This window comes from Dama dama, chromosome 20 (genome assembly GCF_033118175.1).
Source record: "Dama dama isolate Ldn47 chromosome 20, ASM3311817v1, whole genome shotgun sequence".
NCBI lineage: Eukaryota > Metazoa > Chordata > Mammalia > Artiodactyla > Cervidae > Dama > Dama dama.
The window spans coordinates 68,834,718-68,860,948 of NC_083700.1; the positions used below are offsets into that span (position 1 = coordinate 68,834,718).

The 26,231-nt window shown below is 37.0% G+C and overlaps 1 protein-coding gene and 1 non-coding gene across 2 annotated transcripts in view; both read left to right on the top strand.

Moving 5' to 3' along the window:
* The window catches only part of LRRIQ3 (leucine rich repeats and IQ motif containing 3), a 199,303-nt gene that overhangs the window by 46,581 nt on the left and 126,491 nt on the right, over positions 1-26,231 (top strand). The window lies entirely within an intron of this gene.
* On the top strand, positions 9,761-9,832 carry TRNAC-ACA (transfer RNA cysteine (anticodon ACA)). Its single transcript has one exon. It is a non-coding gene; the product is annotated as a tRNA-Cys (tRNA).

A 26,231-nucleotide genomic window follows, 5' to 3' on the forward strand; every position in this document is an offset into this window, starting at 1 on the left:
TTGGACATGACTGAGTGACTAACACACACACATATATATATCATATATACATTTAAAATAATTGTTGAATGGGCATATAGTGCGATCATGGTGTATTAGCTCCTCATCTAATGATTTTATTTTTAATTTTAAAAAATCTTAGTTTTCTCTTCTCTTTCTCTTAGGGTATTTTTTGTTCTGTTCATTATAATTATGCTTATTTTAGGTTAGTATTTATTTAAATAAGTTTTAAATGTCTTATTCTGAGTCCTTTTATTGCATTTCTAAGTTAGTCTAATTCTAGTTTATGTGGCTTTGCATGTTTTTATAATTTTTGAAAATTTTTAATTTCTTTTTTTAAATAGGATTTTATTTTAGAGCAACTTCAGTTACACAGGAAAATTAAGTAGAACGTACAGAGATTTCCCTTATACTCCCAGCCCCTATTCATGTATAGTCTCCCCCATTATAACCATTCCCCATCAGAGCGGTACATTTTTTTTTTAATTGATGAACTTATATTGAAATAACACAATCACCGAAAGTCTACAGTTTACATTATGGAAAACTTTTTTTATGGAACATTCTGTGAGTTTGGACCAATGTACAATGACATATATCCATCATTATGGAATCACATTATTTAATTTTACTGCCCCATAAAATCCTCAGTCTTCTCCCTAGTCACCTCTACCTGCCTCTCTAACCCTGGTAACCATTCATTTTTTTACTGTCTCCATAGTTTTGCCTCTTCAGATAACCATTTTGTCTTATTGCATTTCCTTTCCTAGGGGATGGTTTTGATCACCACCTCCTGAACAATCTTATGAACCTCCATCCATAATTCTTCAGGCACTCTATCAGATCTAATCCCTTGAATCTATTTGTAACTTCCACTGATAAGCATAAGGTATTTGATGTAGGCCATACTAGAATGGCCTAGTGGTTTTCCCTACTTTCTTCAATTTAAAAATAGCTAAGAAGAGAAGTGTAAAACAAAGGAGAAAAGGAAAGATATACCCATCTGAATGGAGAGTTCCAAAGAATAGCAAGGAGAACTAAGAAAGCCTTCCTAAGTGAACAATGCAAAGAAATAAAGAAAATAGATTGGGAAAGACTAGAATTCTCTTCAAGAAAACTAGAGAAACCAAGGGAACAATTCATGCAAAATGGGCACAATAAAGGACAGAAATGGTAAGGACCTAACAGAAATAGAAGATATTAAGGAGAGGTGGCAAGAACACACAGCAGGACTGTACAAAAAACATCTTAATGACCCAGAAAACCGTGATGGTGTGATCACTCACCTAGAGCCAGACATTCTGGAGTGTGAAGTCAAATGGGCATTAGGAAACATCACTATCAAGTGTTGAAGTATAAAACTGTGATTCCACTAAATCAGTACCCAAGTTTCTTTTAGCTTCTAGTATATCTTCCTATTTATGTGTTCTATCTTGAGTTCACTTGTGTTCTGAAATGACTGCCAAAGTTCCGACTGTTTTATCTGGCTGCATTGTGGAAGGATCATGCAGTACTGAATGGCAGAACTGTCACATCACCACACTAAAGCAGCAACTTTAGTCAGCCTAATTGGGAATAAAGTATTTCCTCTTACATTCTTTGGCCAGTATATGGCCACAATTTGTAATGTGGGCTCACTGGACAAAAAGGATTGCTGTGAAATCAGATGTTTTATCTGACCACTTTGCCATCTGTATGATATTTGGCTTCTTTCAGTTCAGTTCATTTGCTCAGGCATGTCTGACTCTTTGCGACCCCATAGACTGTAGCCCACCAGGCCTCCCTATCCGTCACCAACTCCCAGAGTTTACTCAAGCTCTTGTCCATTGAGTCAGTGATGCCATCCAACCATCTCATCCTCTGTTGTCCCTTTTCCTCCCGCCTTCAAACTTTCCCAGGATCAGGGTCTTTTCAAATGGGTCAGCTCTTAGCATCAGATGGCCAAAGTATTGGAGTTTCAGCGTCAGCATCAGTCCTTCCAATGAATACACAGGACTGATCTCCTTTAGGATGGACTGGTTGGATCTCCTTGCAGTCCAAGGGACTCTCAAGAGTCTTCTCCGACACCATAATTCTTAAGCATCCGTTCTTCGGCGCTCAGCTTTCTTTATAGTCCAACTCTCACATCCTTATATGACTACTGGGAAAACCATAGCTTTGACTAGACGGACCTTAGTTGGCAAAGTAATGTCTCTGCTTTTTAATATGCTATCTAGGTTGATCATAACTTTTCTTCCAAGAAGTGTCTTTTAATGTCATGGCTGCAGTCACCATCTGCAGTGATTTGGGAGCCCCCCAAAATAAAGTCTGTCATTGTTTCCACTGTTTGTCCATCTATTTGCCATGAAGTGATGGGACCAGATTCCATGCTCTTAGTTTTCTGAATGTTGAGTTTTAAGCCAACTTTTTCACTCTCCTCTTTCACTTTCATCAAGAGGCTCTTTAGTTCTTCACTTCCTGCCATAAGGGTGGTGTCATCAGTATATCTGAGATTATTGATATTTCTCCCGGCAATCTTGATTCCAGCTTATGTTTCATCCAGCCCAGTGTTTCTCATGATGTACTCTGCATAGAAGTTAAATAAGAAGGGTGACAATATACAGCCTTGATGTACTCCTTTCCCGATTTGGAACCAGTCTGTTGTTCCATGTTCAGTTCTAACTGTTGCTTCCTGACCTGCATACAGATTTCTCAAGAGGCAGGTCAGGCAGTCTGGTAATCCCATCTCTAAGAATTTTCCAGTTTGTTGTGATCCACACAGTCAAAGGCTTTGGCATAGTCAATAAAGCAGAAGTAGATATTCTTCTGGAATTCTCTTGCTTTTTCTCTGATCCAACAGATTGTTGGCAATTTGATCTCTGGTTCCTCTGCCTTTTCTAAATCCAACTTGAACATCTGGAAGTTCATGGTTCATGTACTGTTGAAGCCTGACTTGGAGAATTTTGAGTTCCTTTGACAAAGATATTTGGCTTCTTTGACAAAGGCTAAGAGGAAATATTTGAATTGGAAGGTATTTACCAGTTTTTGTCAGAGTGTATTTGAAAGCAAAAGGTGTAATTATTGCCTAGCTGCTCTAAATGCATATATAAGAAAGGAAAAAGTGTTGGCATATCAAGGATCTGGGACTTTCAAGGTGACTCAGTGGTAAAGAATCTGCTTGCCAAAGCAGGAGACACAGGAGACACTGGTTTGATCCCTGGATCAGGAATATCTGATAATGGAAATGGCAACCCACTCAAGTATGCTCACCTGGGAAATCCCATGGACAGAGGAGCCTGGAGGGCTATAGTCTATGGGGTTGCAACCAAGTGACTAAAGCATCTGTCTCATGAAGATAGAAAAGTAGCAAAATTTATATCCAAAGAGAGTAAAAGGGAGGGAATAATAAAACTAGTATCAGAAACTGATGAAATATAAAACAAGTATACAAAGAACATGAAGAAATGTGCAGAAAAATCAATAAAACCAAGAATTGGTTATTTTCAGAGTAATACATTGATAAAGCTCTAGCATGACTGCTATAACAAAGAGACAGAAGGAAAATTTAAATTTACCATGATAGGGAATGAAAAAACAACATTGCTGCAGGTCCACAGAAATTAAAGGGAATACAGTGAATAACTTTATGCCAAATAATTTGACAATTTATGTGAAATGGACATACTCTTTGAAGAAACACAATTTTCAGTCTGACAGAAGAAATCACAATGCTGAATAGTCATTCATACATTAAAAGAATTGAATCCATTATTAAAATCCTTCCCACAAAGATACTTCAGTTCTAAGGAATGTTTAACACCATCTTAAACCAAAATTTCCAGAGTGGAAGAGAACACTTTTCATGTTTTGAGAGATCAGCATAACTTTTAAGGCAAAACCTGACAAGAACATTATAAGAAAGAAAACTTCAGGCTGTCTTATGTATGCACATGTAAAAATTGTAAGTAAAGTATTTAAAAATTAGATATAGAGGTACACAAAGTGGTTAACATCCTATAGCCAACATAGGTTTATTCCAAGAATAAAAAGTTAGTTTAACATTAGGAAACCAGTCACATTAATAGAATATGAGGGAGGGAAAAGCACCTCAGTGTTTCTCACTTTGTTATCACATTAACTAAAATTTGTGCATACTTTGAATGTACTCTCATTTTTCAAGCTTCTAACGTAACTGAGATTTTATCTCATCTGATTTATGATAGTCAGAATTCCAAAATGGCCCATGTCATCTTTGTTCCCTGGTGTTACTCCCATGATCATGTTATATTGCATGGCAGATGGTATTTTGCAGATGTCATTAAGGTTCTTTACTAATAAGTGACCTTAAGATAGATTTTCTGAGTTGGTTTAACCTAATCAAATTACCTCTTTAAAAACAGAGTGTTTTCTGACTGATAGCAGAACAGGATATCAGAGAAAGTTGAAACTCAAGTAGGATTTGATGTACTGTTGCTGTGTTAAAGTTAGAGTGGACCACGTTCAGATGACCTGAGAGTGACTTTATGAGCTAGGAGTAACCCTCCACCAACAACCAGCAAGAAAATAGGGACATACGTCCTACACAAGAAACTGGATTCTACCAACTACTTGAATGAGCTTAGAAGCAGATGTTTTCACCTAAGCTTCCAGATAAGAAAGAACACAGACTACTCACAGTTTAGGCAATTTTTTACTCAGAAATAGAAAAAATAATATGCAGTAGAACTGTGCAAAATGACGGCATAGTTCTGGTATGCACAGGAATTCATTAATGTAGTTCTGTGTAAAGTGAGGACTGCCTGAATACAATCATCTTAATGTCTACATAAAAAATATAAAATTCAGCACTTGTTTAAGGTTAAAAACAGAAGAACACTTTTAGCAATCTAGGATTAAAGAGAAACTTTCTTAATTTAATAATATATACATTTTAACACATTTATTAATACTTAGTGACATCTTGGAATTATTCCCCTGAGATTAAGGAAAAACAAAAAGGGCGTCAGCTGTTAGCACTTTTGTTTAGTGTTGCTCTGGAACTAAGTGGAACTATTCTGTGATTATTACTAGTGGAACAAAGTAAGGAAAATAAAAAAATAAAACAAGATAGGAAGCAATGAAATTATTCCTTATAGCTGTTATGATTTTGAATGTGAAAGCTAATGAAGATACAAAAGTCAATATTATTTAGATATATTGTACCAATCACCAACTTGAAAATGAAATTAAAATCTACCATTTATAATAGTATAAAAACTCCACTACTTGTTGGATTGATCTTGAAGAGGCAGACACATAAACAAGATTAGGTGTACAAGAAATTTATTGGGAGTAATACCTTTGACAAACAAAAGAAGAGGAAGTGGGAATAGTCAGGGAAACATATTCATTCTTTTATGCTAATCTGTGAAGGGAGAGAGACAATGAATTCTTTCTTGGGCAGAAAGAATTTAGCAAGCAATACAGCTCTGAAAAAAATCTAAGCCAGACCAGTGGGGAAATCCCTGAGCAAAGCTTGACTGTTGGAGGAATCCTTCATCAGGCAGAAATGGGCCAGTTCTATTACAATTCCTCAGTCGATGACTGGGAATAGCCTTAGCAAAGGTGTAGTGATGGATCTAAAAAAAAGGCAAGAGCTGGGGCTGTCAGTCAGCTGTGCTCCTGGTAGTGGAGCACAGGAGAGGAGATTTGAGCAGTACACTTCTATAGCTGTCATAAACCATGTACTAAGGATACATGAAAGGCAAGATGTGAATTACCTCTAGAAAGAAACCTACCAAACATTACTGATAGAACAAGATGGAAATAAATATAAGACTATATCATTTTATGACATTGAATGAATCAGTGTAATAAAAATGTCAGTTTTTCCTAAATTGATTTGTATGTGCAGTGCATTCCTAAACAAAATTATAGGAGTTTTCCTTTAAAACACATACTTTTGAAAATTAATATTGTGCTGACCCTTCAGTTTGCCTCTACTTACTCTCTAAATCCCATTTAACTGATAATGTGAGGATTTAGAAAGGTGAGGGCAAGAGAAGTGCAAAGAGAAAGATGGCCACAAAATTTTGCCAAATAAGAAGCAAATAGGTATGTATAACTGACTTTGCAGATCTTAGAAGTCTACAACTAGAGATCGGAAAACTATGGTCCCTAGAATGGCAGCGTGATTTTGTAAATAAATTGTATTGGAACATAGTCACACCCATTCTTTTATATATTGTCTGTCAATGTGCTTTTAATCTGTAATAGAAAATCTGAATAGTTAAGATACTGACTGTAGTGGCCACAAACCTAAAATATTTACTATCTGTATTTGGCTCTTAAAGGGAAAATTTGCCAACCTCTGCTGTAACCTGTCCTGACTATATCAGAAGCCCAAGAGTAAAGCTGTGATTCATCTTACAAAACACAGGCATAATTAGAATTTAAAGATGCTAGGAACCAGTGCTGCACAAATAGAAACATTTATTAAATCCCTGTTTAGAATCAGTTAAACTCTCCTAATTTTATTCTAAAGTGAGATATTTAGTGTTTTATTCTAGAGATGAAAGTATAGCTGACCATCACTAAACATTATTTAATCACTCTAAAATTATAGACTAAAACAAAATAAAAGAATGGAGATAGGGGAATTTTTTCCCTCTATGAAACGTGATATATACTTTTGAGAATTCTAATTTTAGGCTGATAGATATTTTATTTTAGCTCACTGAATATATTTTCACTATTTTTGGCTTTCATTGTTGCTGTTGAAAAGTGAACTATCAGGCTACTTTTTCCTTTACAGGTTATCTTTCTTTTCCCTCTTACTACTTTTAAATCTAAGGTATTTCTGATATTTTTCTGAAGATGTTTACTTTGACAATTCTAAAAATCACTTTATCTTTATTATACAGCTTAAAATTTGCTGGCTTTATGCATCTAGGGATTGGTTTCTCCTTTCTCAATTCTGGATGATTTTCAGACATCCTTTTATTTATTGATAATCTATTCAAAACATCTATAGTCCCCATTTTTCTTATGATGGGAAGTTACCCTCTTTACAGTGGTGTCTGTAAGTAAATTAACAGGTAGACTGGAACAGAGGTCTTGGTCACAGACTAACTTGATATTTGATAACGCCCTTGGGCTTAGGATTTCTTCCTATTGATCCCAGAGTCTAATTGGAGATAATAATCAGGCCTCGTTGAGTTTTGTTCTGGTTTTATTTTCTAATCTCTAGCTGTTTCTTCTCTACTCTGTATTATGGGTAAATTTTAGTGGTTCTTTTATATCAGGGACTCTTAAATATTTCTTTGATTCAAATGTTCATTTGTAAAGCAAGATCTTGTTTCTCTTATAATTTATTTAGGATGCCTTTTAATTGTATCCCATTCTCATTGTCAGCTGTAGTGGTGGAAAGTGACCTAGATGCTATGATAGCCTCCAAGTAAGTTACCAGGCAGGCTATTTAAGAGAGCACAGAATAAAAAACCTCACAGATCAAATTAAGATGCTTGAATCAGATTATTTAATCTACTTAAAACATATAGCAAGAAACAAGGGAGAAAAATGCAATAGAAGTGAGTACAAGTGGGGTGAAATGACTGCATTATCTGAATCAAGTATTATGCAGTGTTCACATATCCTGTTTCTCACTTTGTTCCATCAGGCGTTCTCTGATGGTTGGGTTATAGGAACCAGAGTAGAGGTGAGCGAGGGTCTTCAACAGCCAGAAAATGATTGGAGCCACCATACTCTTGACTTTTTAGAGAGATGTAGGAGCAAGTGTTCCTCACCATAGCTATGATCTAAGTAACTGACAACCTGCCCAGAAGTGATTAGTTTCATTTGCTGTTTTGGGTATAGCATGCATGAGGTTGTGTTAGGTTACTGATGGATGATTGATTTGGTGGGAGCCATAGCTGTGCCTCTAAAGATGATATAATAAATGCTTTATGAATGTTCTAAAATGTTATTTAGTCCTTCCATACTTTATTCCTTCCTTTATGACAGTATTCTTCACACACTTGTTTCACTTATTACATAGTGTTTTTCAGGTTGCTACCTTACTATGTATACCTGAGACACCTTATGAATCTTACCTGTATCTCTCATTTGCTTGACTCTTATCAAGCATCTTATCTCTTATCATAAGTCTCTTATCAAGACTCTTATCAAGCATTCATTCTCATGCATTCTATATTTGTTCAGTATCTATACTTGGCATCTTATAAGCTTTGCCTGTTCTAAGTGTTTGTATTCTTTTCTTTTAAAATATAATCGAATATTCTTAAATCATACAACAAATAGAAATTTACAATGTCTATTAATATTTCTTTTATAATTATTTCTATTCTACATCTTATACAGAAGATCCTTAGATTAATCCTCTAGTTGAATAATTTTCTCCTCAGTGATATATAATCTGCTATTTAGCCATTGAAATTTTCATTTTAGTATTATGTATTTTAATAGTGTAGAAGTATTGTTTGGTTCTGTTTCAGATTTTGTTTTCTTAATAGCTCTTTTCTCCTATTTTTAATCTCCCTTTATTTTTAAAAACACATTAAGCATACTTATTTTATTCAGTAGTTCATGATTCTAGTAGTTGCTGTCTTTATGGGTTTGATTCTGCTATCTGTTTTTACTATGGATTTCACCAACTGTGCATCATTCCCTTGTCCACTCTAATTTTGAAGGTCGACCCATATTCCTTGAAACTTTTTCTAAAGTCTTTGATACTCTGTTATGAAGATTGGTTTTTCCATAGAGGATGTTTTGATTACTTTTAAGTGTATTGAAAATGAAAAGGATCATCTCCAGTTTTTACAGATTACTCAGGTCATGTGAGGAATACATTGCTTTTAAAACTTTTCAGTAAAGACTGTTTTTCCTTTCTTTGGACAAAGTAGGTCCATGATGAAAACTTTCTTCTTCTGGAAATTTGTAGAGTGAGGGGAATAGTGATGTTGGTGCACTGGAGGTGCACTTCATTCGATCCTAGATTTGTTGTGAAAGTTTCTCATTATAACCTCCTTCCCAATGAGATGCTACTCTCTTCTCTATTTGTAATACTCAAGCCTACCAGTAATGCCAAAGGTCAAGATTATCTGAGTGAAGTAAATGACCTGAGGCTGAAAGTTGGGTTTGGGTTTACTTCTTATCTCATTGCACTGAGGCTTTAGTTTGTGTTTAAATTTAAAGGAATGTAAGAATTTTTTAAAGTAAGTAAAATTAAAAAAAAAATAAATTGACAGAGGTTTCTGCATTATGAGAAAGATAATTGCCACATAGTTTACCTCTCTACACTTTACTTAACAGTAAAAAGACTCTTATCAAGCATCCATTCTCATGCATTCTATATTCTTAAAATCTAATTTATGTTTCTTAATAATATTAAAAATAAACTCACATAAATAAACAGATATTGGTAATTCCAACAATGTTAATGACCTATTGTGAAATATTTTATAGTTGACAAGATTTAAGGAGTACTAATTTATACAAATAACACCAGTGTTCCTATATATCACCAGCCTTTTACTTGTGTCCTCTATATTTAACTGCTCCCAATATGTGTAATATGATTTGGGCTGATTTGACCATACAAATCACACCCAGATGAGTAATTTCTGACATAAGGAAGTTTGTTTTTATTAATACTAGAATTGATTTGATTATCTTAATAAAAGAAGTAGAAGATTAAAAATATTTTGTATTAGGGTATAGCCACCCTGAATGTGCCCGATCTCGTCTGATCTTGGAAGCTAAGCAGGGTCGGGCCTGGTTAGTTGGGGATATAGCTCAGTGGTAGAACATTTGACTACAGATCAAGAGGTCCCCGGTTCATATCCGGGTGCCCCCTTCTATACACTTTAGACTTCCCTAGTGGCTCAGATGATAAAGTGTCTGCCTACAATGCAGGAGACCCGGGTTCAATCCCTGGGTCGGGAAGATCTCCTGGAGAAGGAAATGGCAACCCACTCTAGTATTCTTGCCTGGAAAATCCCATGGATGGAGGAGACTGGTAGGCTACAGTCCATGGGGTCGCAAAGAGTGGGACACGACTGAGTGACTTCACTCACATAGCCAATTAACAAAGTTGTAATTTCAGGTGAACAGTTAAGGGCCTCAGCTATACATATACATGTATCCAAAATAGCTGAACAGGAAAAAAAAAAAAAGAAATAGAAGAAATAAAAGAATATTCAAGACAAACTGGTATAAACAATAAAGAGATATATTAGTTTATGTGACTGAGTAGACCTACAGAAATTGATTTGGAATCCCAAATGAAACCTGAATCCTATCCTAACCCTCATATTACCCTTGAAGTTTGTACCAGTTTGAGCTTTTTACTGTTATGTGTAAAAGAAATTGATACTATAAGTAAGAGATTTCAAATTGTAAAATTGGCTAAACTGAAAAGAGAATGGTGATAAATTATTTGTCCTGAGCTGGGCAGTTGGTCATTCTTTTTATGTAGTTGAGAAATAGTTGGTTAAACTTTTATTTATATTAACTTGAAGCAAATTAACTTGAAATGGGTATGTATAAATGAAATCAGTGAGGGAGGAAAATACAACTTTGCTAAGAAGGGTCTTTTTTGCCCATGATACGTGATTCAGTTTGATGAAATGTTTGCCATTTGGGAGTCTATCAAATAGAAAAGAATATGTATTTACCCCAAGATAAAGTTAGGACTTGGAAAGGTAAGACATTAGAAGAAACTAGTATCTTCTGTAAAGCATTCTCTTTCTGAGTCAAAGATTAGTAAACCTCACTGGAAAGGTAGAGCCTTTGATTTGATGATAAAGAAATATTAGTGGACCCCAAGGCAGAGCCTAGCTGAAGTAAGTTGTTAAACTTAATCCTGTCGGGAGGGCAGAGAAGAATGTCTTCATGCTGGCAGAAAGGTTTTTTACATCTAGAAAGTTGTTTGTTTTCAGGGGTGAGCATTAAAAATATTAACTTGCTTACTGAGTGTTTAGGGAATGGAGTGGTCAGATAAATCTAGAGCTATTCTAAAAATGCAGATTTTCTTAAGCCCTTGGAACATTCTGTGTTCCAGTTATCAGGACATCGTCTTCTGCCACACTAGCATCTTTAAGATATCCTTATAATTCATCTCAAGGAGAGGACAATATTCAAGGAAGTGCCTATATGAAAGCACAGTGGAATGCTTTTAACTTCACTGACAAGGGATAAACTCTGCTGCCCCGGCAAAAAGTCCTGCCTATTCTTGTTTGTCAGGATAACTGTAGTCACTGTGATTTTTTTAATATGAATTTATATATTAGGTAGGTAGGTTGGGGATGGATAATATTTATCCAGATTTGTTGTATCATGAATTGCCAAGGATCCTTAACTTACACCCAGATTCAGTGTTAGACGTGTTTTTTTAATTCTCTCCTTTTGAGGAGGGGTAGATGTATTTCATGTACACATTGATGATTTGGTAGATATATGTATGAGAAAGTAATATTGATGTTGATATCCAAATAGGTACTCAGTTCAGTTCAGTAGCTTAGTCATGTCTAACCCTGAGACCCCAGGAACTGCAGTACGTCAGGCTTCCCTGTCCATCACCAACTCACGGGACTTGCTCAAGCTCATATCCATCAAGTCAGTGATGCCATCCAACCATCTCATCATCTGTCATTCCCTTCTCCTCCTGCCTTCAGTCTTTCCCAGCATCAGGGTCTTTCCCAATGAGTCAGTTCTTTGCATCATGTGGCTTAAGTATTGGGCTTCAGCTTCAAAATCATTCCTTCCAATGAATATTCAGGACTAATTTCCTTTAGGATTAATTGATTTGATCTCCTTGCAGTCCAAGGGACTCTCAAGAGTCTTCTCCAACACTGCAGTTCAAAAGCATCAATTCTTTGGTGCTCAGCTTTCTTTATGGTCCAGCTCACACATCCGTACATGACTACTGGAAAAACCATAGCTTTGACTATATGGATCTTTGTTGGTAAAGTAATGCCTCTGCTTTTTAATATGCTGTCTAGGTTTGTTGTAGCTTTTTCCTCCGAGGAGCAAGCATATTTTAATTTCATGGTTGTAGTCACCATCTGCAGTAATTTTGGAACCCAAGAAAATACAGTGTATCATTGTGTGCACTGTCTCCCCATCTATTTGCCGTGAAGTGATGGGATTGGATGCCCTGATCTTAGTTTTTTGAATGTTCAGGGTTTTTTGTTTGTTTGTTTGTTTTTAAACATTTTAACTGAAGGATAATTGCTTTACAGAATTTTGTGGTTTTCTGTCATACATCAACCAGAATCAGCCATAGGTACACGCATGTCCCCTCCTTCCCGAACCCCCCTTCATCCCGCTCTCCACCCTACCCTTCAAGCCTGTCCCAGAGCCCCTGTTTGAGTTCTCTGAGTCACAGCAAATTCCCACTGGCTATCTATTTTATATGTGATATTATAAATTTCCATCCATGCATCTCCCCTTGAGTGTTGAATTTAAGCCAGCTTTTTCACTCTTTCACTCTCATCAAGAGGATCTTTAGTTCCTCTTTGCTTTCTGCCACAGGATGGTGTCATCTGAGTATATGAGATTATTGATATTTTTCCCTGCAATCTTGATTCCAGCTTGTGCTTTATCCAGCCTTGCATTTCACATGATGTACTCTGCCTATAATTTAAAGAAGCAGGGTGACAATACACAGCCTTGACATACTCCTTTCTTAAAGTAGTTGTGGTTTTTCCTTTGTTGAAATTTGCCTTTGATATTGGAATACATTCTTGAATAAATGTGGTTATGTTATACATCATTTGAATGCACAATTCTTGCTTTATGTTTTTTTGCTAATGACTTATTACTTGCTGTTTATTTTATATGTACTTCAGACTATGGAAATTATGTTAGACAAAAAGAAAACGAGCAGTTTTATTATTTGAGTTCAAAATGGGGCATAAAGACGCAGAGACAACTCACAACGTCTATAACGTGTTTTGGCCCTGGAACTGATAACGAATATACAGTGCAGTGTTGTTTCAAGAAGTTTTGCAAAGGAGACAAGCGCCTTGATGAATAGGAGCATAGTGGTCGGCCATTGTAGATTGACAGTGACCAATTGAGAGTAATCACTGAAGCTGATCCTTTTACAACTACATGAGAAATTGCTGAAGAACTCACAGTTGACCATTCTTTAGTCATTTGGCATTTGAAGCAAACTGAAAAAGTGAAAAAGCTCAATAAGTGGGTGCCGTAGGAACTGACCTAAAAATTTAAAAAAATCTTGTTTGGAAATGTTGTCTTCTCTTATTCTTTGCAACAACAATGAAGCATTTCTCAATCAGATTGTGATGTGGGACAAAAAGTGGATTTTACATGACAACTGACTACCTCTTCTTCAAGCATCTTGACAACATTTTCCAGGGAAAGTGCTTCCACAGTTAGTAAGATGGAGAGAATGCTTTGAAGAGTTTGTTGAATCCAAAAGCCCAGATTTTTATGCTACAGGAATAAATAAACATTTCTTGTTGGCAGAAAGGTATTGATTGTAATGGTTCCTATTTTGATTAATAAAGAGATATGTTTGAGCCTACTTACAACAATTTGAAATTCACAGCCCAAAGCCACAATTAAGTTTGCAACAACCTAATAGATTTTAATGGACCTTCTTGTTATATATCTAACACCTACTCCACCCATCAACCATTGTGAAGAGTAGGATAAATCAGACACTCAGATACAAGGGTTGGACCTGATCATTCTGAGCAGAAGAAAATTTTGTCTACAGGGATTGGTAGATTTACACTGCCTAGTCCATACTAGTTCCATGCTCATGGGAATTAATTCAGGTTTAATCCAAATTAGCATGAGGTACAAACTTTTTATTTTATTTTTGGTTATCAGGTATCACTGGAGAAGGAAATAGCAACCCACTCCAGTATTCTTGCCTAGAGAATCCCATGGACAGAGGAGCCTGGTGGGCTGCTGTCTATGGGATCACACAGTGTCAGACACGACTGGAGTGACTTAGCAGCAGCAGCAGGTATCATCTGTTCTCTGCCTCCTGGATGATTATTATGCTGTTTTCCCCCAGTGTAAGACACACCTGCTTGGGGAAGAATTGACACATGGCAGAAGGGTGAGTCAAGTCAGCTTGAGAGAAATGGGACTGGGTTCCAAACAAACCAAGCCTGGAACATTACCCTTGGGTTTTTCAGTTTTGCGAGTCAACAACTTTTCAAATGGGCTTCCCAGGTGGCTCAGTGGTAAAGAATCCACCTGTCAATGCAGGAGATGCCAGAGACACAAGTTTCATACCTGGGACAGGAAGATTCCCTGGAGAAGAAAGTGGCAATTCAATGGTTTGAGTATATATACACAAACTCTTTGTGACCCCATGGACTGTAGCCCGCCAGGCTCCTCTGTCTATGGGGATTCTCCAGGTAAGAATACTGCAGTGGGTTGCAATTTCCTTCTCCAGGGGATCTTCCTGAACCAGGAATTGAACCTGGGTTTCCTGCATTGTGGGTGGATTCATTACTACTGAGAAATAATTGTGGATGGATTCATTACACCTGGGAAGCATGTGTGTGTGTGTGTGTGTGTGTGTGTGTGTATACACACATGTATCTATATTCTGATATATATATATACACACATATATATATACATATACATATATATGTATATATATGCAGTTGTTTTTAGTTCTCCCCAGAATTTTTGAATATATATTTCAGAAACATATATTTCTGAACAAAATTTCAGAATGTGATATAGATCAGGGGTCTGCAAAATACAGGCTATAGGCAAAATCTGGTATGGCCTGTAAGCCAAAAAGAAGTTTTTTTTTTTTTTTTTACTTTTTTTTTTTAAAGAGTTATGAATAAAAGTGAAGATTCCATAAAAACATCTACTTCTGCTTCATTGACTATGTTATAGCCTTTAATTGTGTGGATTACAACAAACTGTGGAAAATTCTTCAAGAGATGGGAACACCAGACCACCTTACCTCCCTCCTGAGAAATCTGTATGCAAGTCAAGAAGCAAGAGTTAGAACCAGACATGGAACAATGGACTGGTTCCAAATTGGGAAAGGAGTACATCAAGGCTGTATATTGTCACCTAGCTTATTTAACTTTTCTGCAGAATACATCATGTGAAATTCTGGACTGGATGAAGCACAAGCTGGAATTAAGATTGCTGGGAGAAATATCAATGACTGCAGATATGCAGATGACACCAGAAAACAAAGAGGAACTAAAGAGCCACTTGATGAAACTGAAAGAGGAGAGTGAAAAAGTTGGCTTAAAACTGAACATTCAAAAACTAAGATCATGGCATCACTTCATGGCAAATAGATGGGGAAACAATGGAAGGAGTGACAGACTTTATTTTCTTGGGCTCCAACATTACTGTAGATGGTGATTGCAGCCATGAAATTAAAAAGAAGCTTGCTCCTTGGAAGAAAAGTTATCACAAACCTAGAGAGCATATCAAAAAACAGAGACATTACTTTTCCAACAAAGGTTCATCTAGTCAAAGCTTTCGTTTTTCCAGTAGTCATGTATGGATGTGAGAGTTGGACCATAAAACAAGCTGAGTGCTGAAGAATTGATTCTTTTTAACTGCGGTGTTGGAGAAGACTCTTAAGAGTGCCTAGGACTGCAAGGAGATCAAACAAGTCAATTCTAAAGTAAATCAGTCCTAAATATTCATTGGAAGGACTGATTCTGAAGCTGAAGCTCCAATACTTTGGCCACCTGATGCAAAGAACTGACTCACTGGAAAAGACCCTGATGCTGGGAAAAATTGGAGGCAGGAGAAGAAGGGAACGGCAAAGGATGAGATGGCATCACCAACTCAATGGGCATCAGTTTGAGCAAGCTCCAGGAGTTGGTAATGGACAGGGACTCCTGATATGCTGCAGTCCATGGGGTCACAAAGAGTCAGAGACAACTGAGTGAATGAATTGAACTGAACTGAGGTGCCTGGAGGGCTACGTCCATGGGGTCGCAAAGAGTTGGACATGACTGAAATCACCAGGGAAGCCTCTCTGAAATAGTAAAAGCCTACAGGTCACAAATACAAATCTGACTGTAAGAGTAGCTTAAGTTTAAGTGCCATGTTCCTCAGGTGATTTTTTTTGAGTTACATATTTTTAAAGGATGCTTGTTTCTCGATTGTTCACACACGCTTGTTAGTAGAGTCAGAACTATACACATGGAAGTGACAAATTGATTCAAGGGATTAGATCTGATAGATAGAGTTCCTGAAGAACTGTGGATGGAAGTTTGTAACATCATATAGGAGGCAGTGATAAAACAATCCCCAATTTAAGTCTGAATTTTGCAATAAAAGAGTTCATGATCTGAGCTACAGTCAGCTCCCAGTCTTGTTTTTACTGACTGTATAGAGCTTCTCCATCTTTGAATGCAAAGAATATAATCAATTTGATTTCAGTGTTGACCATCTGGTGATATCGATGTGTATAAATCATTTCTTGTGTTGTTGGAAGAGTGTGTTTGCTATGACCAGTGTGTTCTCTTTGGAAACCTCTGTTAGGCATTCCCCTGCTTCATTCTGTACTCCAAGGTCAAACTTGCCAGTTACTCCAGGTATTTCTTGACTTCCTACTTTTGCATTACAGTACCCTATAATGAAAAAGATATCATTTTTGGGTGTTAGTTCTAGAAGGTCTTGTAGGTCTTTTAGAACTGTTCAACTTTCAACTTCAGCTCCTTCAGCATTACTGATTTATACAAAGGGGATTCTTCCATGAGAGCTTGAATCATCAGGGCATGCACCAAGCTCACACTGTCTTATTACATCTCTTGAATCTGCTGATTGATGTGCTAGGGCAGTGTGTTAAACACAACCAGTCTCATTACCATTAAGCATTTCTTTGGGGTGGACCTGGCATGGATTAACTTTGCTTTTGGAAAGTCAGAGAATACTTTCAGTAGGAGATCATGCCTATACTGAAACTTTAATAATTTCAGAGGAATAAGTGAATTTCCTTATTTCACTTACTAGAACAACTAAGAACTGGAGAATAAACATTTTTAATAGAATGAGAATGCTTTTGAGGAGAAAGTAATCATTCTTAGTTTACTCTATCTAAAATTAAATGGTAAAACTACCTTTGAGATTATATATTGCCTGTCTTTGATAATGAAAACAGTAATGGACTAGGCAAATCTTTCACAAAGCAAGAAAATGTGCCCAGAATTTTCCAAAATAATTTACTGTTGTTTATTTAAGACAAGAAATGACTGAGGAAAATTTTTCTGGGCTCAAGGATATATCAATAGAAAACTCTGAAACTGAAAAGCAAAATAAGACTGAAAATACCCACAACAGATTATATAAGAACTGTGAGACAACTACAAAGGGTATATAACACACGGTAAGAATTCCAGAAGGAGAAGAAGGAATGAAAAAAGAAAAAAAGAAGTAATATTTCAAACAATAAGAATGGAAAATTTTTGCCCAATTATTGTCAGACACCAAATTGTGATCCCATAACATCAGAGGACACCAAGCAAGATAAACACTAAAAACCTCCCCTTAAGTATGTCATATTCAAACACAGAAAAATCAAAAGAAAGAAAAAAATCCATAAAAAAGTCAGACAATAAATATACCTTAATATAGAGATACAAAGATAAGACTTAAAACTGACTTTTCCTAGGAAATCCTGCTATAAAGAAGAGGGGGGAGTGAAAAATTCAAAGTACCAGCAACAAAAAAACAACCTAGGAAAACATTCAACCTAGAATTTTAGTCATTGAAGACTTATCCTTAATAAGTAAAGGAAAATAAAAAACTTTCTCAGAGAAACAACTGGGAGAGGGTTTTCCCTGGCGGTCCAGTGGCTAAGACTTCATGATCCCAATGCAGAGGGCTGTGGTTCAATCCTTGGTCAGGAAACTAGATCCCACATGGTGGCACAACTAAGATCTGGTACAACCAAATAAATAAACATTTAAAAAAGAATAAATAAATAAAAAACAACTGGGAGAATTTGTTGCCGGTACAGTTGAATGGCAAGAAATGTTAAGAGAAGTTTTTAAGAGAGAAATAAATGATTTAGATCAGAAACAAATCTACATAGAAAAAGAAGAACTTTTGGAAAGGAATAAGTGAAAGTAAACTTTAAAAAATTGAGAAATCGTTGACTTGCAATATTATATAGGTTTCAGGTATAAAAACAGTGATTCACAGTTTTTAAAAGTTATACTTCATTAACAGTTAGCATAAAGTATAGATTTACTGAGCATGGCCCCACCCATCAGAGAAGACCCAGATTCCCCCACAGACAGTCTGTCACATCAGGACACTTTTTCAAGCTTCTTATCCTATCCATCAGAGGGCAGACAGAATGGAAATCACAAAACAGAAAACTAACCAAATTGATCACTTGAATCACAGACTTATCTAATTCAATGAAACTTTGAGCCATGCCATGTAGGGCCATCCAAAGTGGATGGGGCATGGTGAAGAGTTCTGACAAAATGTGGTCCACTGGAGAAGAGAATGACAAACCACTTCAGTATTCTTGCCTTGAGAACCCCATGAACAGTATGAGAAGGCAAAAAGATAGGACACTGAAAGATGAACTCCCCAGGTTGGTAGGTGCCCAAGATGCTACTGGAGAAGAGTGGAGAAAAAAACTTCAGAAAGTATGAAGAGGCTGAGCCAAAGCAAAAATAACACCCAGTTGTGGGTGTGACTAGTGATAGAAGTAAAGTCCAATGCTATAAAGAACAGCATTGCATAGGAACCTGGAATGTTAGGTCCACGAATCAAAGTAAATTAGAAGTGGTCAAGCAGGAGATCTCAAGGGTGAACATTGACATTTTAGGAATCAGTTAACTAAACTGGACTGGAATGTGTGAATTTGACTCATGATCATTATATCTACTACTGTGGGCAAGAATCCCTTAGAAGAAATGGAGTAGCCCTCCTATTCAACAAAAGAGTCCAAAATGCAGTACTTAGATGCAGCCTCAAAAACGACAGAATGATCTCTGTTCATTTCCAGGAAACCATTCAATATCACAGTAATCCAAGTCTATGCCGCAACCAGTAATGCTGAAAAAGCTGAAGTTGAATGGTTCTAAAAGACCTACAAGACCTTCTAGAACTAACATCCAAAAATGATATCCTTTTCATTATAGGGTACTGTAATGCAAAAGTAGGAAGTCAAGAAATACCTGGAGTAACTGGCAAGTTTGGCCTTGGAGTACAGAATGAAGCAGGGGAATGCCTAACAGAGGTTTCCAAAGAGAACACACTGGTCATAGCAAACACACTCTTCCAACAACACAAGAAATGATTTATACACATCGATATCACCAGATGGTCAACACTGAAATCAGATTGATTATATTCTTTGCATTCAAAGATGGAGAAGCTCTATACAGTCAGTAAAAACAAGACTGGGAGCTGACTGTAGCTCAGATCATGAACTCTTTTATTGCAAAATTCAGACTTAAATTGGAGAAAGTAGGGAAAACCACTAGACCATTCAGGTTTGACCTAAATCAAATTCCTTGCAATTATACAATGGAAGTGACAAATTGATTCAAGGAATTAGATCTGATAGATAGAGTTCCTGAAGAACTGTGGATGGAGGTTTGTAACATTGTATAGGAGGCAGTGATAAAATAATCCCCAAGAAGAAGAAATGTGTAAAGGAAAAATGGTTGCCTGAGGAGGCCTTACAAATAGCTGAAAAAAGAAGAGAAGTGAAAGGCAAAGGAGAAAAGAAAGATATATCCATCTAAATGCAGAGTTCCAAAGAATAGGAAGGAGAGATAAGAAAGCCTTCCTAAGTGATCAATGCAAAGAAATAGAGAAAAACAATCGAATGGAAAAGACCAGAGATCTCTTCAAGAAAATTAGAGATACCAAGGGAATATTTCATGCAAAGATGGGCACAGTAAAGGATAGAGATGGTATGGACCTAACAGAAACAGAAGGTATGAAGAAGAGCTGGCAGGAATACACAGAACTATAGAAAAAAGACCTTCATGACCCAGATAATCATGATGTTGTGATCACTCATCTAGAGCCAGATATCCTTGTGTGAGAAGTCAAGTGGGCCTTAGGAAGCATCACTATGAACAAAGCTAGTGCAGGTGATGGAATTCCAGCTGAGCTATTTAAAATTCTGAAAGATGATGCTGTGAAAGTGGTGCTCCCTATATGCCAGCAAATTTGGAAAACTCAGTAGTGGCCACAGGACTGGAAACAGTCATTTTTTCATTCCAATCCAGAAGAAAGGCAATGCCAAAGAATGTTAAAACTACTGCACCATTGCTGTCTTCTCCCAGACTAGCAAAGTACTGCTCAAAATTCTCCAAGCTAGGCTTCAACAGTACATGAACCAAGAATCTGCAGATGTTCAAGCTGGATTTAGAAAAGGCAGAGGAGCCAGAGAACAAATTGCCAACATCTGTTGGATCAGAGAAAAAGCAAGAGAATTCCAGGGAAAAAGCCTACTTCTACTTTATTGACTATGCTAAAGCCTTTGACTGTGTGGATCACAGAAAACTGTGGAAAATTCTTCAGTAGATGGGAATACCAGACCACTTTACCTGCATCCTGAGAAATGTGTATGCAGGTCAAGAAGCAACAGTTAGAACTGGGCATGGAACACCAGACTGGTTCCAAATTGGGAAAGCAGTACATCAAGGCTGTATATTAAATACTATAAGCAACTATATGCCAACAAAATGGACAACCAAGAAGAAATGTGCAAATTCTTGGAAAGGTACAACCTCCCAAGACTGAATCAGAAATAAATAGATAATATGAATAGACCACTTACAAATGAGAAACAAATGAATCGATTATTTTAGTGGGAAAATCAACTCTGGTTATTAGAAGTAGATCTAGCAGGCAAAAAATCAGATAGAACATAGTTGACATCTACATCATCAACAGAATAAAAAGGACACTTATGCAACACAGCAACAGAATCCAGATTCATCTCAAGCTTACATGGAACATTCACCCAAATAGACCACATTCTGGGCCATGAAACACAACTTTAAAAGGATGGAAAACAGTGTGTGCTCTCAGAGACAGTGGAATGAAGCAAGACGTCAGAAACAGAAATTTAGCTGGAAAATTCCAATTTGCTTGGAGACTAAAAACTTCTAGCACTTCCAAATAAAACATGGGTTAAAGAAGAACTCTCAAGAGAAATTTTAAAACACTTTGGGCTAAATGAAAATTAAATCAAGACTGATCAAAATTTGTGGGATGTAGATAAAGTAGTGCATAGAGGAACATATATAGGACTAAATGCATGTATTAGAAAGGAATAAATGTCTAAAAGCAGTCATGTAAGCTTCAACTTTAGGCAATTAGGAAAGGAGAGCAAATTAAAGTACACAGAAACATAATAATTAGAGCAGAAATCAATGAAATAAAAAAATAGCATACTCTTGCCTTATGATCCTTGCCATACACTTCTTGGTATTTACCCAAAGCAGTTGTAAATGTATGCCTACACAAGAACCTATCCATGATTGTTTATAGCAATTTTACTTGTAATGGCAAAACTTTGGAAGCAACCAAAACATCCTTTAGTAGGTGAATGGGTGAATAAATAATATGATGGATCCAGATGATAGAATCATGTTAGTGACAAAAAATGAGCTATGAAACCATGAATGGGATGGAGGAAATTTAAATGTATATTACCAACTGAAAGAATTGAAAAGGCTACATACTTTGTGATTCAAATTACCTGACATTTTGGAAAATGCAAGACTCTTATGATAATACAAAAATCAGTGATTGCCACAGGGAGAGAAAAGAGGATTTCTAGGGCAGTGAAATACTCAATATCATATATTATGATGATTACTTGTCATTGTACATCTGTGCAAATCCACACAATGTACACCACTGACATTCAACACTGATATAAACTATGGTCTTTGAGTGGTAGTAATGTATCAATGTATATTCATCAATTGTAATGTACCATTCTAGTTGGGGATGTTAATCATGAGGGAGGCTATGCATGTGTGGGAGCAAAGGATATATAAGAATTCTCTCTACCTTCATCTCAGTTTTTCTATGAACATATTACTGACCTAAAATGTAAAATCCATTAAAAAAATTTTAAATTAACACAAAAATTAGCACACAGTGGGTGTCACCAAAGATTTTAGTTTAAAGGATTACATGAATAGCAGCCAAACCTTACGCAGTCCTCCCCTCTACTCTGCTTTTTCCTTCTCTTGCTTCCTTTCTTGGCAAGTTGAAGTTAACTTCTACCTTTTTAATAGCAATCACAATTCCATACTTGTTAAGATCTTACATGTCTATTTCTATACTTTAATCAAAGTTGCTGATTATATGAAATCTGCAGTAGCAAATAATATGCAGACTATTGTGTCTTGTTGAGTTTTGTTGTTGTTTAATTAAAATGTTAAAAATCAAATATGAATGAAGAGGAGTTTTAAATAAAGGATAGTTTTTAATTTTTGACCACTTTTTTCTAAAATTGTCCCAGATGTGTAGTCTGTTACATAGGTTACAGGTTATCTTTGTGCTGATAGTTGTGAAGAGGTTCCTGGCCTGTAAGGTAATTGTGAAGACCTTTCTGGCCCATAAGAGCTGAAAACCAAAGAAACTATAGATGAAAGAAAGTCATAAATTTATAGCATTTTAGAAATACTTGAGACTTTTTTTTAACAATAACTGGAAAACAATAAACTCAATTTAGTACTTGAAACTAAGATAAATAAGGATCCAGGGTAAAATCTGGAAAACAAGACTAAAATTTTCCTGTTGTAATTGTTTATGGTTTGAGTTTCAGTATGAAAATGAACTGAAATGCCCCCCCCCCCCCCCCGCCCCACACCCTGCTTTCAGCATTCACTTCTCCTGAAGAGAAGAAACAATAAATAGGTTGAGAGAATTTTTTATTCACAATGAAGAAAAATGAAAACTAAGAAAGGCTTCCCAACGTGCCTCTTAGAAAATAACTAGAATAACCAAAGTAAAAGCAAAAATTATGAGTGGTGAGTGAAGATCAACAGAACTCATTAGTGCTCAAAATAAGGAAGAGTGCTAACCAACCAAAAATCCTGAGGAATTTTTGCCATTTCTGATGCCTGTGGAGTTCTTTATTTTTGTAATTGCTGGTAAGCTACCCACCAGAGTGCCAGAAAGCTGTTCTGCAAAGTTGAGTTCAGTTCAGTCGCTCAGTGCAAAGTGTCCGACTCTTTGAAACCCCACGGACTGCAGCACGCCAGGCCTCCCTGTCCATCACCAACTCCTGGAGTTTACTCAAACTCATGTCCATTGAGTCGGTAATGCCATCCAGCCATCTCATCCTCTGTCGTCCCCTTCTCCTCCTGTCCCCAATCCCTCCCAGCATCAGGGTCTTTTCCAATGAGGTCACTTGAGCTGGCCAAAGTATGGGAGTTTCAGCTTCAGAATCAGTCCTTCCAATAAACACCCAGGACTGATCTCCTTTAGGATGGACTGGTTGGATCTCCTTGCAGTCCGAGGGACTCTCGAGTCTTCTCCAACACCACAGTTCAAAAGCATCAATTCTTCGGTGCTCAGCTTTCTTCACAAAGTTACCTACTGGTATAGTAGTGAATGTCTTTGGGGTGAGAAGTGACCTGACCTAGAAACTGAGAGACCTGGTAGGCCCATTCTTTTTCTCTTGGCCCTTGAGTGAGTTAAACTTCCTCTGAGACTCAATATATAGGGACAGTAATGTTTGTGAGGGCAGATTGAGACAATACCTGTTAGGTGCTCAGAATTGATTGGCACATAGGCTATGCTTTCCAGATGTTAGTTATTAGAAGTATTCTAATTCCATAGTTTGTTACTATTTTGTATCTAAATCACTATCTTTCTGATAATGGAATTGGCAAGGGAGTTGGATCCTCTAATTTTAAAAAATAATCTTTCCTATTGCTTCTAAGGTAATCTTGCTAAAGCAAATGATTTCACACTGGAAACCTCTGTATTACAAAGGATTTTCCATTCCTTTTATAAAAAAAGAATGTCACTTTCTGGCATGCTAGCAAAACTTCCCCTGGAATCATAAAAATATATTGAAAAATGTTCCCCCCATTATTTTCTGGAAGAGTGGAAGTTTGTGAAGGATTTTATTTTATCCTTAAATGTTTGGTAGAATTCACCAGTGAAGTCATCTTGGCCTGGGCTTTCCTTTATGAGAATATGTTAAATTATTAATTCAGTGAGGGTTTTTGTTTTTGGTTTTTTGCTTGTTAAAAGTCTGTTTAGGTTTCCTACTTCTTATTAAGTTAGTTTTGGAAATTTGTATCTTTGGGGGAATTTTTCCATTTCATCCAAAACATCTACTTGTTTGACCCAGTGCTGTTCCTATGTGCTTGGTGTGGGCCAGGACCCCAGCTGTGGAGGTCTGGCCTGGGCAGGGACCTGGGTGGCTTCAAGGCACTGCTTTTGTGAGCACCAGAAGTGGCTGCCCCTGCGCGGCTCAGTTGCGGCTTTGGGTCTGAGCCTTTGTCCTTTGTTGCTCAGCCACAGTGTGGCGGTGTATCACGTCCCTTACCCCAGTGCGGAGGTGCATCATGAGTGACTACTCTTCTTAGGTTGGTATGCAGGCCAGGGTTGTTGTGGGAAATCAGCCAACCACCCTGCAGTCTTCTCCCTCTCTGCCCTGTGTCAGGATCAAGTGAGCTTGTGCATGCTTCTCACAAGCAGGCTTCCCACAGCCCTGCTGTTAGTCCCACTAGCCCTGGAGCCAGCAAGGTGGGCTCATCTTCCCAGTGTCGGACTCCAAGGCTGGGTGCTCTGTGTGTGATTTGAACAGCTCTTTCCCCAAGGAGGGTCTCCACCTGTGTAATATCTTTTTTCCTCTGAGTCTCCCTCCCAGGGGCACAGCTCCTGACCTGATCCCATGTCTTCCCTTCCTACCTGATTCTGTGTGAATTTTCTCACAGATTTGGTCAAGCAGGAATATTTCTTCAAGTTCGGATTACTTTTCTGGATTGTTCCACATGTAGATGTATTTTTTTATGTGTTTTCATGGGGGGAGGTGAGTTCCATGTCCTCCTATTCCACCATCTTGATCTTCCCTGAACTTAAAGCCACTCTTCTGTCAAAACTCTGCAGTGACTATCCATTTCCCTGAACTTCTTCACATTCTTCAAACATGTCAAATGTGTTCTGGTCTCCTTAAGCATACTTTTGCCTTTGTATTTCTTGTTTGCTTTACTCGAATGTTTTTCTAATATTCTTACTGTATCTTATGTCCTCTTAGCAATACTAAGTTCAGCGTATGTGAAAAGCAATTCACTTGTTATTTATTTTGTGTTCTATTTCTCTATTATCTAATTCTACTTATCAGAGAATGTCAGCTTCATGGTATTACAGACTTCTGTTTAGAGAGCACTTACTGGTCATTTTCAAGATACTAATTTTTTCTTGAAAACCCATTGTTTTCTTTTTCTTTTAGTAGTTAAGTAACTACTAGATATTTATTAACCAATTTTAATTACAGCTAAGTGTGTTCATCTGACTATATTTTTGTTAGATTTGTAAGTGAAAAGAATTAATGGCTGCAGTTGTTGCTTCAAATACTTAAATGGTAATTGGATCCCCTTTGTTTTTATGCCTGTCACTTCCCATGGACTGAAGTGCATTAGTCATGTGGGTCAATGACAGTGTCTTTGCACATGGCTTTCCTGGTGGTTCAGTGATGAATCTGCCTGCAATGCAGGAGACCTGGGTTTGGTCCCTGGGTTGGGAAGATCTCTTGGAGAAGGGAATTGTCTACCCACTCTAGCATTCTTGCCTGGAGAATACCGTGGACAGAGGAGCCTGATGGACTAGAGTCCATGGGATCGCAGAGTCGGACATGACTGAGCAACTAACACTTAGGTATGGTGAGGAAAGACGGAATTATTTTATGGAGGAGCACTGCTCAACCAGTGTAGACTGCATGCAAGCAAAGTAGACTTCTGTCTTAGTTGAATCATAGTAAGTTTTATTCTTTTAATTATTTCACCCTGATTTTTAGATCATCAGTGAAAATATTTAAGTGAAGGAATACATTGATAGAGGCCACTTTAAAAATTTCAGAAATGGAAAAATTGCTTTCCTTGCTTAATTTTTCTTTTGCTGTTTAATAGTAATGGTAGCAGTAAGCTTCCTACCTGTTTCATCATTTTAGTTCAAATGATTTTGCACTTTTATCACATATAATGAATATTACTGGTTTTTGATGATCTGTCTATATGATATTGAAGTAGCTTACTTTGATA